The sequence below is a fragment of the Drosophila navojoa genome, chromosome 3, assembly GCF_054131105.1.
Source record: "Drosophila navojoa isolate 15081-1374.11 chromosome 3, UAZ_NAV_1.0, whole genome shotgun sequence".
NCBI classification, from domain to species: Eukaryota; Metazoa; Arthropoda; class Insecta; order Diptera; family Drosophilidae; genus Drosophila; species Drosophila navojoa.
In genome coordinates this window covers 1,535,668-1,551,108 of record NC_142891.1, presented here as the reverse complement: position 1 = coordinate 1,551,108, position 15,441 = coordinate 1,535,668, and positions in this window count along the sequence as shown.

The following is a 15,441-nucleotide window of genomic DNA, read 5'->3' as shown; positions in this document are numbered from 1 at the left end:
GAGCAGCACAGCTAGTGTGTGCACTGCAATGGCCGTGAATGCTAGAGCGAGCTGCCACTAGTAACACGCGAGCTTGCGTGTGGTTCGTGTCCATGCTAAGCGGAGAGCTTTCAAAGCTTGCCGCACACACTTCCTAAAAATGACCTAAATTAATATTTGTATTTGCCTTCAAGTTGGGCCACACAGAGAGAGGTCGCACAAATTGACAGCTGCAAATATTTAACACATTTTCAAATGGAATTCACAAAAACAAAAATGTATAAAAAATTCAATGCTTAAAGTGTCTTAGCACATGTGCTAAGGTCGTCCGGCATATATACAAGAGTTCCAGCCGGCTACCCACCGCTACCTCTCGCTCTCTCCCTCTGCACCTCTCTCTCTTTCCATTCGTCTTGCTCGCCAATCAGAAGCGCCTGTTGCCGAGGGCAGCTCCAATTGGACTCGTGCTTAGATTAATTATCTCTTAATTAAAAGTTATGTAAGAGCTAAAAACGAGCTCATGGAAATACTTAGCTTACATTTTTGATGTATATGACGGGATCTAATTAATCTACTTCAAATTTGATTGGATTTTAAGTAGGTGTGAGATTTAAGTCCGGGTAACAAACGTTTGAATTTTAATCTAAATTTAGACGTCGAAAACATTTAGAGCTGAGTCTTTAGAATTTGTCGTAAAGTAAAAATAAAATAAAAATGTAATATATCTGGATGGGAATCACTTTGAAAGGCAGATTATAGACATTCATGAATATAAAAAACAGAATGAAACGCGAAATTAGCAATAAGAGCATTTAACATAAGCGAATAAATAAAAAAAAAAAATTAGATATGTTTGATTATTTGCAAATTTAGGTTTTTTAATTTTTATTGATTAACAATCTAACAAGGTTTTCAAACAGACCAAAAAGTTCGAGCGAGTTTCCTAAATAGAACGTTAAATATATGTATTTATAAATAAAAAGATAAACCTTTTTAATATTTTCTTTGAATTTGGATTTTTATTTTTTCATATATTTTATGTATATATTCTAGAACTCCCAATTTCTCTGACCACCCGCTGAGTTATTGAGTTTGCCAAAGCACATATCATTAATCTGTTGAGCGTGCAATTGAGGTGAACCAAATTTGCATCATTCAATGACAACGTCTTCATGGAGATGTGAAGAGCGAAGATCCATTAGAGATAGATGATATATAGTTGTACATAAGTATGTATATAAATCTCTTAATTGTAACTTAGTTTATTCAAGAAACTAATTCAAATATCTTGGCTGGTGCCAGTCACATGCAGCTCCTCTCCTGTCCACACCTACCCCTCACTCCCTCACCTGGCCAAAAAAAAAATAAAGCTAGTTTATTGTTCTGTCACGCGCTCGGACAACGGACAGCGGACAGCGGATAGCGGACAACGTCATCAAGTGGTCTTCTTATTGTTGTTGTTTCTCTTGTGGTTTTTAGTTTTTAGCTTTACATTCACTTTTTTTTCGCATCCGCATCCACTGCTGCTACCGAACCGGACGGGCCTCAAGAAGTGCTCTTCACGGTGTTTTCGGTACTAGCTCTGGTACTGGGTACGAAAAATATCAGATATATGTATCTATGTTGTTGTTGCTGCTGCTGTTGTCGTCGCTGCTCCAAGGTTGAGGCAAACTGGTATCATCAACAACAGCAACAACAGCAACAACAACACCAACGAGCAGCAATCAGAGCTGTGAAGATGAGCAGCAGCAGAAGCAGTCGGCTATCCAAGACATAATCGCAACAATCTCAGTCGACGTCGCGGTCAGCGTCGACGTCGGCACGAGTCTCTATGCATTAATTACTGGCCATAACCATAACCATATAGCCATATCCATATCCATATCCATTTCGGCCATAATGAAGCAGACTCTTAGCAAATTAGAAGCCTTTCGCTTGGCTTAAACAGAAACCTCATTGTCTTAGCGCTTAGGTTTTAGCCTTGAGCTGCTGCCAGATCGGCCAGATAACGCAATAAATGCACTTAACGAAATTCTAGAGAAATACTCAAATTAATTACTATAATTATTTGATAGCCTCAGAGTAGATATAATCATAAAATTCATTAGATCTATATATAATTCAGTAGATACTAAATGATATTCATACATGCGTAGTGTATTTTTATAGTAATATTACAGTAATAGATCAAAATAAACTAATTGATTACTAATCTGTATATCAGCTTATACTGATCGATCATAGAGTCTGATATAGACATTTCACTAAATTAAAACTATTTGGAGTGAGATATGTGGTCTATCTATATGGACAATGAGTTTGTATATTTAAATTTAAAGTTTCCAGTATTTCTAATTTACTGATGAGTATATCTCAGTCTGCCACGCCTCTTTCTGTCTGTTACATAGGCAAAATAATAATATAGTGAGAGCCGTGCAATCAGGCGCAACCGACTAATAACTGTATAATAGTCGCTGAAGCTCTTGCAATTGTTGAGTAAATTTTGAACATTTCGCAACTACCATATCATATGATATAGATCTATTTGTGGAGGTGCTCAAAACGAACCCAATTACAGAATTTCCAATTTAAGAAACTATAAAACTGGGGAACACATTTTTTTTTTTTTTTTTTTTTTTTTTTTAGTGAATCAAGGTAGAAGTTATAAAGTAATAACTGTACAACTATGAAATATTAAGATTTTCTTTCGATTTAATACAGTCCCAAATTGATTTATACATGTATAGTCAGTGCTTGTTGATGGTATAATTTATCATCTCTAATGCTCTAATAGTAATCTCATGAAGTTTCCAACTTCAATGGGGCTCGAAATATATAATATTCTCTTAAGTACACTCAAACCTCAAGATAAAGTTCAAGTTCAAGTTCAAGTTCAATAGAACAGCCACACGAATATTTTACGATGTGAACGTATTGAGTAATTTAGCCTACTTGACCATCTTCTGCTTCTACATCCTCTTTTTTCTTTGTTTCTTTCCACCCTTTTCCTTTTTCTGCCTGTCTCTTTCTGGTTTCCCCGATTCTTTAATAATGCTAAACTTAAGTTTCCATTAAGTTAAAAATTTTAAATAAATTCAAAAATGATTTCAGATAATTTTCTAGAGGTGTAAGAAGATGCCTATATCGGCTTACATATCTTAAGATTTCAGTGTAAGGTGATGTTAATAATAATAAAAATCGCATGTAAATGATAATGACAATGACTATAATGCCAAGGTACTTGGCACTTCTTCAAATTGAAAAATGTTTTTTTTTCCATTACATTAAAAAAAAAAATTAAAAAAAAAAACTTGGCTCGTTTCAGTTTTATGATTTATGAGCAATTTCTAAAGTGCACTTGTTTGACCGCGTACAACAAGTTGACAGACGAGTTGTTGTTGTTGTTGTAGCAGATGAAAAATAAGAAAAAACTCAACAAAAACTCAAAAAAACAACAACAAATGTAATAATAATAACAACAAATGTTTTACTTCGACTTCGATGCCTGCGTACATAAATCCCGTAGGCCAAATGCTCGACTGAACTCTGGCAGGTTGTTGTTGTTGGTTTACTTGTTGTTGTTATTGTCGCTTCTAATTCTGTTGACAGATGAGGTCGCCAAAAAAAAAAGCCAACCGAACTGACGCAGTCAATAAAAACAAAAAAAGCTGGCAACCCTGAAGCGCCTGTGTAGCTTAAGCGAAAACTGCAACGCAGTGGCAACCACAACAACAACAACAACAGCAAATGCGAAGAGTGGAGAGCAGCGAAGTGTAGAAACTGAAAAACAGCTGGCAACGACCCATGAACTTTACACAGCGGCCAGACAGCTGAGAGCGGGCGGGGCAAGGAGAGTGGCGGCAGAGCGTGCGAGTGAGTGAGATAGAGTGAGGGAGGGAGGTAGAGTAAGTAATTTTGTATGTGTGCAAGTGATGCATGTGTGCATGTGTAGCGAAAGAGAGTGCGAGGAAGAGAGCGGATATATATGTATGTGTATGTGTATGCTTCTATACGTGTAGAAGTGTGTATGTATGTGTGTGTGTGTGTGTGTGTGGTAAATGTGCGTTGCAACAAAATTCAAGTTATTGCAGTTGCTATTGATGCTGTTGCCGTTGTTGTTGTTGCCGTTGTTGTTGTTGCATGACTTGTTGCACATGCAACGCCTGCCGTTTGCTTAATTTGTTCAGCATTTTATAAAGTTTATTTTTCGGTTTTTTTTTTTTTTTTTTTTTTTTTTTTTTTTTTTTCTTTTGGTTAAGCAGCCAAGGCTGCTGGGTCACACAGCGGGTCATTGGTCTCCATCTCAACAGACGCATCTCAAGTGTGGGAAGCATCAAAACATAAAGTCAAATATATGCATAAATGTGTGTGTGTTTGTGTGTGTGTGCTCGTGGGCTATTAGTTAGCAGCTTGGCAGAAAACTTACTTGGGAAATTAATGAAGCGCCACAGCTGAAGTTCAAAAGTTGTTCTGAAAGTAGAATCTCTAAGATGTCGCATTCGCTTCAAATTGATATGAACTTAAAAAGTACAACAACAACAACAACAACAACAACAATAAAACTTGTTCCATTAGGCATAAATTTGATTCGAATTGGTTCAAGTTGAGCAATCAATAAAATATCCACTTTTTTTTTTAAATTTTGGGCAGACCATATTTTATGTTTATTTATGTTCATTTTATTTGATCTGAGAAAACAAATTAATGTGAACGCCTTAAGGGCAACGGACTGCTTGATTTAAATATGTTTTGTAAAGATTTGATTTGAAAATAACTGCAACGATTTGATTTAAATATCACTGTGAACAGTGAACTTGAAAGAGTAATAAAAAATAATAATAATAAAAGATTAATTTCAATGGAATTGTTTGTGCATCTAAAGATTGTTCAATTTATCTGTTTCAATGTTTTTGACAAGTTCCAGTACTGGCTATCAATCTCTTTTGCATCTACTGCCACTCTGACTATTTATGTTTATACTAACTACTCTTACAAAATATAGTAATTAATCTTCTACTACTATTAAAATTACTATTAAAACTAGTCAAAGTAGTAAAAGTAAAACAACCTCTAGTACACTTGCATCTTTTTGTCTTCTATTAATAACACCATTTTTGCTACAGCCCCTACTACCATATATTATTAGGGTTTTTGCGGACTTTACTACTATTTTTACTACTTTACTACTGTCTTATGAAAAAATAATAATAAAATAATAATAATAATAATTATTATTATTTTTCTTACTATTAATTATTACTTCTATCACAAAGTTAGTATAAAATATGTAGTATAATATAGTGACAACAACTTCTATTGAAATATTTCCTACTTTTTCTACTACTACATCTACGTAATCTCCCCTGCCTCTCTCTATTTACTTCCTTTCCTAACGATTTTTGATGAAACTGACTCAACGGAAAAGAACTAGTTCCGCAAATTGAATTAAATTACACCTAAAACACAAACAAGCTACGGCTACGGCTGCCAGTGTTGTAAAACGTATAAACTGCAATTGGGAGCAAACGAGCAGCGCGTTCGTTGCCTAAGTCTTTTGTTTTGTTCTCATCAAATGGTGCATACTAAGTATAGGAGTGTGTCTGCGTGTGTCTTTATGCGTGTTGGTGTGTGTGTGTGTGTTTGTCTGACTAAGCATTTCTGATTTATGGCCAGAGCATGCGACCAAACATATGTTCAATTGATTTCATAATCATGACAGCGCACACACGCCCCAGCCAGCGGCAACAGCTGAAACCGAAGCTGAAGCAGAACAAAAACAAAAATTATATTTATATTTATATATAATATGTATGAAAAAAGCTCATAAATATGCAACTTCCTCCACGACAATGTCTGGCACACTGACTGACTGCCGACTGCGAATCGCCTGCCTGCCTGCCATTGGCATCCGATGATGATGTAAAATACTGAATGTAAAACACAAACAAATTATGCAAAGTTAGCTGTTTTCTTTTTTTTTTATTTATTGCAAATTCACTTAATTCACTCAACACCCTCTGCACTAGCTGGCCGTGTGTTGGTCTCTGGGTATATAGAATGATATATATAATGTGTAGTGATGGAAGCGTGAGAAAAAACCAATATCAATATATTAGGCAAAAATAAATGCATATGCATAAATATATATTGAGATGATAATACTTTTATTGTATATATGTGTGTGCAAATACAACAGTTGTGTTCTTTACTTAAAATTCGTATCTGAGAGGAATATTTATACCCTGAACCCACTGAAAATGGGAAATCAGGGTATAATGGTTTTGTTAAAAGTATGTAACAGGCAGAAGGAGGCGTGGCAGACCCCACAAAGTATATATATTCTTGATCAGGGCGACGAGCTGAGTTGATTTAGCCCTGTCCGTCTGTCTGTCCGTCCGTCCGTCCGTCCGTATGTATGAACGCGTCGATTTCAGAAGATATAAGAGCTAGAGACTTCAACTTTTTTTTAAAATGTCCGTATATATCACGCGCATATCAAGTTTATCACTAAAAAACGATAACTCATTCCGATACTTTTTTATCGATAGAAAACCTTATCGAAGATCACTTAAATAATTATATCTCCTACATCTTTCAAGCTAAATGTATATTAAGATGAATTTTATACAATTTCGGTTTTTGTTAAAATTTACCCCCCACCCCTAAATCCACCTCCTCACCATCATCTTTGTAAAAGTCGTATATCAAATACTAGAGACTTGTGCTTTGGTATACACATACATTTAAACATTATGATTACGTTCTGAAAGTTTCATTACGATCGTACGTCTAGAAATTAAATTATTCAACAAATAAGTTTTCATTATATTGCCAACACTGCAGCGCAACCCAAGCGCAATCGCCTGTATATGTGAGTGTGTGTGTATGCGTGTGTTTGTTTGTATGTGTGTGCGTGTGTTTGTTTGTATGCGTGTGTGCTTGCTTATTATTATTGAAATATCAGTTGCTTGTAGGGTTCAGGGGATCTCGTAGTCGAGCAGTCTCGACTAGAGCTTTCTTTCTTGTTTCCTTATAAATTTATACATAGATTGTATAGATTTGTTTTCTATATTGGAGCAGTGACTTTTTTTCTTGTTTTCTTACTCTCGATTCTATGTTTACGATTGAGCATATTGATATTATACAATATTATACCTCTATATGAGTTTGTTTCTAGATAAGTTTGTTGAGAGCTTTTAAAGGAAATATAGGAATATTTTAGAGCAAATTAAAGACTGAAACTCTTTGTAATACTTGAAATTCTAGTCTACATATGCTTAGAATGAGCGTACTTAATGCATGGTATACATATGCACATCGATCGAACTATAGAACTACAGTTAAAAGACGCAGGTTCGCTCCTGAAATTGGCAAAAATAGGTTTTAAGACTGTAAATGAATAATATGCAGTCTATCGTATCATTCTACTCATTTTACATTCGATCTCTGTTCTTTCAATAAATTTCCAAATATATATATATTTAAAGGTATATAAATATTATAGCCATTGCTCACGCAACCAGCTTCACTATATTCTATAGCCAATCTGTTTTGTTGTTGTTGTTGCAGCTTTTAGCAAATATCTTGTTACATCCGCATCGGCCCCTTCGCTGCTCAAGTCATATCTGTAATTCCGCACACACCTACTTTTTGCTGTTGCTTCTTCTTCTCTCATTGCTCGCAGTTATATAAATAATTTGTCAGATTTATGGCCAACGATTAGAATGATGAGCAATTGTTGTAGCAGCTGTAGTTGTTGCTGTAGTTGTTGCTGTTGTTGTTGTTGTTGTTGCTCTTATGCAATTAGCCAGCGGCTTGTTTATGTTGCATTGTTCATCGCCGCAAAGTTCTCTGAGTTAATCAAGTCAGCTGAACGAGCTCATTCATAAAAGATACGTTTTTGTAGCTCATAAAGATTCTAGATGCTTGATGTGTGTGTGTGTGTCTGTGTGTGTGCCAGTGTGTGTGTGTGTGAAATGTGTGTCAAAAATGTTGCAATCATCTCAATCTCAATCAGAAGACTCAGATGCAGCTCAGATGTATTCGATTTTCGTTTTCGTTTTCGTTTCTGTTTCTATTTTTCGCATATGAAAATTTTTGTCACGTTTTCCGTGACGAATTTAAAATGTGCCTGGGCACTTAATTCTTTTGTGTCACAGCAACAACAGCAGCAGTAACAGCAGCAACAATTGCTGCTGTCGTTTTACACAGATGCGCTAAATTGCAGACATCAATCATTTTTTGTTGGCATTGCGTAATGCTTCAGATGCTGCAGCTCGTCTGCAATCGCTGGGGATTTATATATATATACATATATATACTTTTTGTATATCTCTTCTTCTTTAGATTCTTCTGCTTATCTATGCATATATGTATATGTGTGTGTGCTGGTGTTGGTGTTGGTCTTGGTTTTGTCTCTTGGCAAGGTCTTGATTAATTTGTTGCCAATCACTTTTTGTTGTCGCTTGACAAAAGCCGCTGCCAAAAAAAAAAAGAAAAAATGCAAACAAACAAACGAAACAGCCATACCAAATGTACATAATTACACACACAGACACACACACACGCATGTGTGTAAAACTAAAAAAAAAAAATGTAAATTTCAACTAATGTGTAAATGAATAAGCGACTGCCTCTTGGGGTCACATTTGGCAACATTTCATATCATCAGTAACGCATTTAAAAAGGCATTTAAAAAACTGAAAAAATTAAACACCGACAAAAAAAAAACCGAAACGAAAACAGAAACAAAAACAAAAAACGAAACCAGCCAGAGCTTCTTAAATAACAAATTGCAATTACTTGTCGTCGCGTCCTTCACGCATTCCTCGTCAATTCTCCTCCAACTCTGACTCCAAGTCCAAAAAACTCATCTCAATGTTAATGCTACAAAAATTCTATGCGCCTCAACAGATCTAGAGACATGCATGTACATATATATTTATGTATATACATCTGATATTGCGAGGGTCATTTCATTAGTTTTTTTATATTATATATTTAGGCTTTTTTCTGGTGCAACTTTTCCATTAATATTTTTTAAGGAATCCCAAAGAGCCTAATATAAAACTTCATCATTAACCGAGACTCATTTCAATATATGCATTTTTTCCAGTGTAACTTTGCATCTACTACCTTTTGGACGTGGGCTATTCCATCGAAACGCATATACCTTTGTAAAATTTTAGTATTTTATACACATTTCTCAGTACATTTCTTTTTTATTTATTTTTATTATCTATCTATATCTATATCTATATCTATATCTATATCTATATCTATATCTATATCTATATCTATATCTATATCTATATCTATATCTATATCTATATCTATATCTATATCCATATCTATATCTATATCTATATCTATATCTATATCTATATCTATATCTATATCTATATCTATATCTATATCTATATCTATATCTATATCTATATCTATATCTATATCTATATCTATATCTATATCTATATCTATATCTATATCTATAACATTTAATACTATTTATTGATATTTTCTTTCAGTGTATTTTTCCATTTCTATCCGCAAATTAAATTTCGAATTAGCGCTTAAACCAGTTGCGAATTAAGGGAAGTTCTTTAAAAACTGTAAAGACTTAAAAGTGAAAATTAATTTGATTATTAACCTGTTAATTATAATTAACAAATACAGCCTATATTCCTATAGTTTTATTATAAAGTTCGCTAAATAAAACGTTAATCTACAAAACAAAAAGGCAAGGCGAAACAAACAAATAAGGGAAAAACGTGCTCTTAAAGGCCAAGGTCCAAAATATTAGGCCAGAAACGTATGTTTTTAGAATTGTTCAGCTGTATATTAAACCATGTTTTCACTCTGTTAAAAAAATATTTTTGTTGTTGATATATTTGTTACTCGAGAACAAATATATAAATAAAAAAAAGTATTTAAAATAACAATGGATAAATAGACATATTAAATAGAATAATAATACAAGTAAAAAATAAATAAATAAAAAAATGAAAAAAAATACGCATAAATAAAAAAACAGAATATATAAATTATTCAATATGTAAATAAACTGAGCTAAATTTAATAAATAAAAGAATTGTTCAAAACCTAATAAATTTATCCAAAATTTTATTTGTACTCAAAAAAGCAAAAAAAAATCAAATACAAAACTGATCTATGAGCCATAAAAAAAGAAACAACCAAATTGCTGTTTTTTTTTTTACTTTTATTTTTTTATAAAACTAGCTGCACCTTGAGAAACATACAATATACATGCATAGATAGTAAATTTTAGCTGCAGTTCAATAGATGATTATTATTATTATATCTATTTTTATTATTTGTAGAGCCTATGGAGCTAAGCTCAGGCCAACTAATCAAGAAAGAGTAGAGATACAACCACAAACCACAAGATTGTGAATTGTGAATCGAAGCGTCAAAAATTTAATCCAATTCCATTCAATTTTCAATTCATTCAATTCCATTCGTTTCAACTTAATGCGATGCGATGCGATGCGATGCGATGCGATTCGATACCAATCCATTCAATGCAATACAATAATTCAAGCTAAGGTCAATCGAGTTGGCTGGATCTATGCTTGTTTTATTTATAACTACAAATTTGGTGTTGTTTAAATAGATTGATTATACCTATACACACATATCTGCCATACTATATATATACTGTATGTATGTATAAGCTTTTGTCTGTGTTCGGTTTAGTTTCTTGGCAATTAGCATCTTCATTGTTGAGATTCAGTTTTATGTTGCTGTATTTTTTCTTATCGCGGAAGCTTCAATTTCAGTTTTAAGCAGAACTGACGTCGACGATGAAGAAGAAGAAGAAGAGGTAGAAGAGGTAGAAGAGGCAAAGATGCCGTTGATGTTGTTGAAGGGGTCTTCCGTGCTTGAGGCTTTCGATCGACTTTAAATTCGTTTTTTTTTTTGTTGTTGTTGAACATTTTCAACATTTATGTCACACATGCATCAAATTATGTAAATTATTATTATATGAAGCCGCCTCATTGTAGTTTTGCTATAGATGAGCTGATCGAGCTGCCATCTATGCCAGATCAGCTGCTTAGTCACTGAAGGTCATTAGCTTCCATAAACAGCAATAACAACATCATTCAGTCAATCAAAGAAATCGAAATGAAATATCAAACAGCCTACGGGGCGTATGACTAATTTGCATGCAAAGCGCAGTAAGAGAGAGAGAGAGAGAGAGAGAGAGAGAGAGGGGGAGAGAGAGACAGAGTTAAATACAGCTTAACAAGAATTGTTACTTGTTTTAAGTGCCATGATTAGCTTTAATCAGGGTTACTGCGAGTGAGTAACCTGGCCAACAATTCGTGGAAGAGAGCCAAGGTCAAAGCGCAGGAAATGCATGCAAGGAAAAATTGAAAAATAAAAACATAAACCGGCTACTAGATCGAAAATGATTAAAAAAAAGGCAAGCCACATACAAAATGCAATACAAGACGAAAAAAAAAAAAAACAATAACATCAGCCGCAGCAGCAGCAGCGGATGTTGATTTATGCAGCAGATGCAATAAACGAAGTGCAAAGAAAAAATCATCATACAGCTGCAGCATCCGCAGAGGTGTTAACAGAAAAGACATTAAACACAAACATTGCATCATTTGAGAGTTAACAAGATGATAAGTCGTTATAGGCACAATAAATCAAACTTCCAGTTTCAGTTCCACTGTTTCACACGCATACAACAATTGAGCTTAATGAGAACTTCTTCAAGCATTTTCTTATTGATGTACTTGGTTAAGGGCCTTAGCCAAATCTGTGTATATACTTTCAATTCCGATCCCATATTCCACTGTTCCTTTTTCACATTTTTACTTGACTTAATTATTTCTATATAATCATTCATATATTCCACTTCTACTGTTCCACATACATATACTCACAATGCACTCACATTTTGCACTAACAATAAATACGGTTTCAATTTCAATTTCAATTCCATTGTTCCATTGCCTTACACATAGCAAATTTGCATTGCATTCCATTCACTTAATTCTCGATTTATATATATTCTGTATCCTTGATTCACTGTACAAGAAAACCCATTTCAATTCCACTGTTTCACTGTTGTAGTTCTACATTCTGTTTTGGGAATCCACGTGTTTTACATTCGCCTGCTCGCATTGCTTAATTAAATATTTGACTTACTAATTTCAACAAAATATTATGCAATTCACTTAACTAATTGATAGATGGTGTGACGTACCAAAAACCTGTCCAATATCTATATACACATGCACACATACACATACACATTCCAGTTGCTCTTTTTGTTTGACGACGTCTTAGTTCCTTATGCGTTCGTGTAGGAGATGGCCAAAATTGACGCAGGCCTAATTGACGCAGATTAGCACAGACCGAGTTTCGTGGAGCACCATCATTAATAACTTTGTCTGTTTGGTTTTTTTTTTTTTAGTATTTATGGGGAAATCTAAATCATGCCACAGAAGATAAATATATGCAGAAATTAAAGTGATTTTAGAAGAGTTTCGGGGCTTTGAAAAATGTGCTTTAAAGTTTTTAAAGCTCTGTAGCAATCAATCTCGAGTTCTGGGAATAAATATTTGTTGACCAGGCCAGTGTTGTTGATATTGAATAAAAATGTATATAGATGTATATACGTACAACACAATAAAATAATATATCTACTTTTTTTTTAAATCACTTAAATTAGTAGTTTAAAAAAAATTTTTGTTTCTACATGCACAACTATTGAAATCTGTGGTATAATAAAACAAAAATCATGTTAAAAAAAAAAATTAAAATGACTTCCATTAGTCGAATAAAACCTGAATCACCCAATAAATAAATCGTAAAACTAAAATATTTCTAGATTGTTGAAAAATGGCTTTGACTGCGTTTATAATGCATACTACTATTGAAAGCCCAATAGAATGGTTAAAATCTTATTTAAGCAACTTGCTATAAACATATATGTGTGCTATAAATCAAGTTGTGGGTCACAAACTGAGTTCAAGAATGTGAAGCTCAAAATGTAAGTTAAATATATTAAAACTCGGTTCAAACGTCAGAGCTGTGAATCAAAATGTGAAGTTATTTATATGACAATCAGGTTCACGAACGAGTAGTTCACTTGCAAGCCATCGACCGGAACTGTTGAATGGAAAACACGGGAGAATTATAAAATAGGAGCAGATTACGATTGAGGATAAATGCTAAATTTGTGAACTGTTATTATAAATAAATATTTAAATAAAATCACTAATTTCACTAATGATAACTAAAATTGTGGGAAATGGATTCCCAAAGTTCACGGATGAATACCAACAGCTTTAAATTATCATTGTTTCATTAAAAATCATTTTTATAAATTAAAACTTTCGCACTAAACTAAATCAAAGTTCAAGTCATTTAGTTGGCAAATGAAAGAGAATCAGAGAAATCTTTAGCCAGCCCACTTCAGCGGAAATACAGGGTATATTTATCAGAAATATAATTAAACAAAAATAGGAAACAAAACAGAAAATATACGCAAAATCAATATATATTAGCAAGCGTCGCACTTTGCCAGTTCTTGCCTGACTTCCGTAAATGCCAGAGAACTGAGGCTAAAACAGCATCATCATCATCGGCATCATCATCGGCCTCAGCATCATCAAGAGTACAAATCTGTGCAATGGCAAACGGAATTGGCACAGGTTTTTAGCACAAGTTGGCCAAAACCGCGCTCAATACGCATCTCATGCTAATTTGTGTTGACCCAATTGGGGAATGACGAAAATACTCCCCTTGGGTGGTTGGCTATCAATAAGACTAATTAAAATGTACAATCGCAGCACAGCTGGAAATGGGTAAATCAAAATCAAAACTGGGTCTGTCTCAAGACGCTGATGGCCTCTGTTGTGGAGCCGGGGGGCCGGGTGAGAGGCCTGCGAATCCGCTCAATAAATTTGTTTTTCTATTAAATGCTACTAAATGGCAAACAATGGCGCCACCCAAACAAAAACCACACACACACGCACACACACACGCACACGCACGCACACATGCAAATCGAGATGTGTGTATATAGTATATACTAGTTATCTTTTCATGGTCAATTAGCAGACAACAGAAATTGAAGCCAGTCAGCCATCAGTTGCTGCTGCTGCTGTTATTGTTGTTGTTGTTGTTGTTGTTGCTGGCCATAAGGTCAACGTCAGTGCTGGCACTCGTGTCAGCAGTTCAGCTGGCCAAAATGTCAATGCCTTGGCTGAGCCCATTAAAAAGGATTTTCAGCCACAAAACTATACAAACTTGAACCCGAAGAACCTGAGAAATAAAAAAAAAAAACCCCAAGTATGTGTGCATTAGTTGACAATGACTGACTAGAAAATACCCTGAACTTTGTGATGAGCTGCTCAATAAAATAAACTCGCTCTGAAGATGGAATGAGAGGGGGCTGTAAGGGAAATACTACTTCTACCCCGCCTAAGTGGGAAACTGAAGATAGATGAAGCTACCACCGACAAGACTCTATGCCATCAAACTTTGAGTAAAGTTTAGGCATAGAGATAGGCGACTGGTATAAAATGAAGAGCAGGGAAGCAGGAAGCAATGGCTGAGGTAGTTAAGGACATCATGATATCAAATTGCTTTGCAAAAGACAGAATGTGTATTAATGCATCCCAGATTTAATGGTATGCCCAGCAATCACACTTATTTCATACTCCAAAATGTTCAATAGCTATATAATGGCTTTTGATCTGTTTTCATTGAAACGAACTCATTATGTGTTGCTTAGAATAACTTTCTCCATTTGAAATTTCTTTTCATTTCACTTTTGCGGTCGATGGTGGATGGTATTCATAAATGAGAGCACTTCAGATTGCCCTTTTGAGTAGTCTACAAACCAAAATAATTGACATCTATCATTTTAAGCTGGATAGATGTGCGCAAATAACTAAAGTTTGAGATCGATTTTTATCGATTGCAGGGAAAATTATCGATTAATGGGAAAGTGAACTGTGTGTACTTTAGAAGAAAAATTGCGTAATTGTGTTTGGTTTGATGAATGGCTATATGTGCGGTAACAGACAGACGGACAAGACAGGCGGACAGACGGAGAGACACACAGTAGGACAGGCGGACACACAGAAAGACAGATAGCCAAACGGACAGAGAGATAGACAAATAGGTAGACGGGCCGAAAAAAAGAGATAGTACAGACAGATGGACAGAGAAGACAGGCGAATAAAGAAGACGGACGTATAGACGGACAGAGAAGACAGACGAATGGAAAAGGCAGATTGCCAGCCATATGGATAGAGAGCTAGGCAGTAAGCGGAACAGACCCACAGATATCATAAATAAATAACATACAGATGCAGATGATTAAATATCAACAAGACAAATCTAAATCCATTCAGCTAAACCGAATCCAGAATAAACATAGAGTTAGTTTATTTGTTTAACGGCGCCACGCCT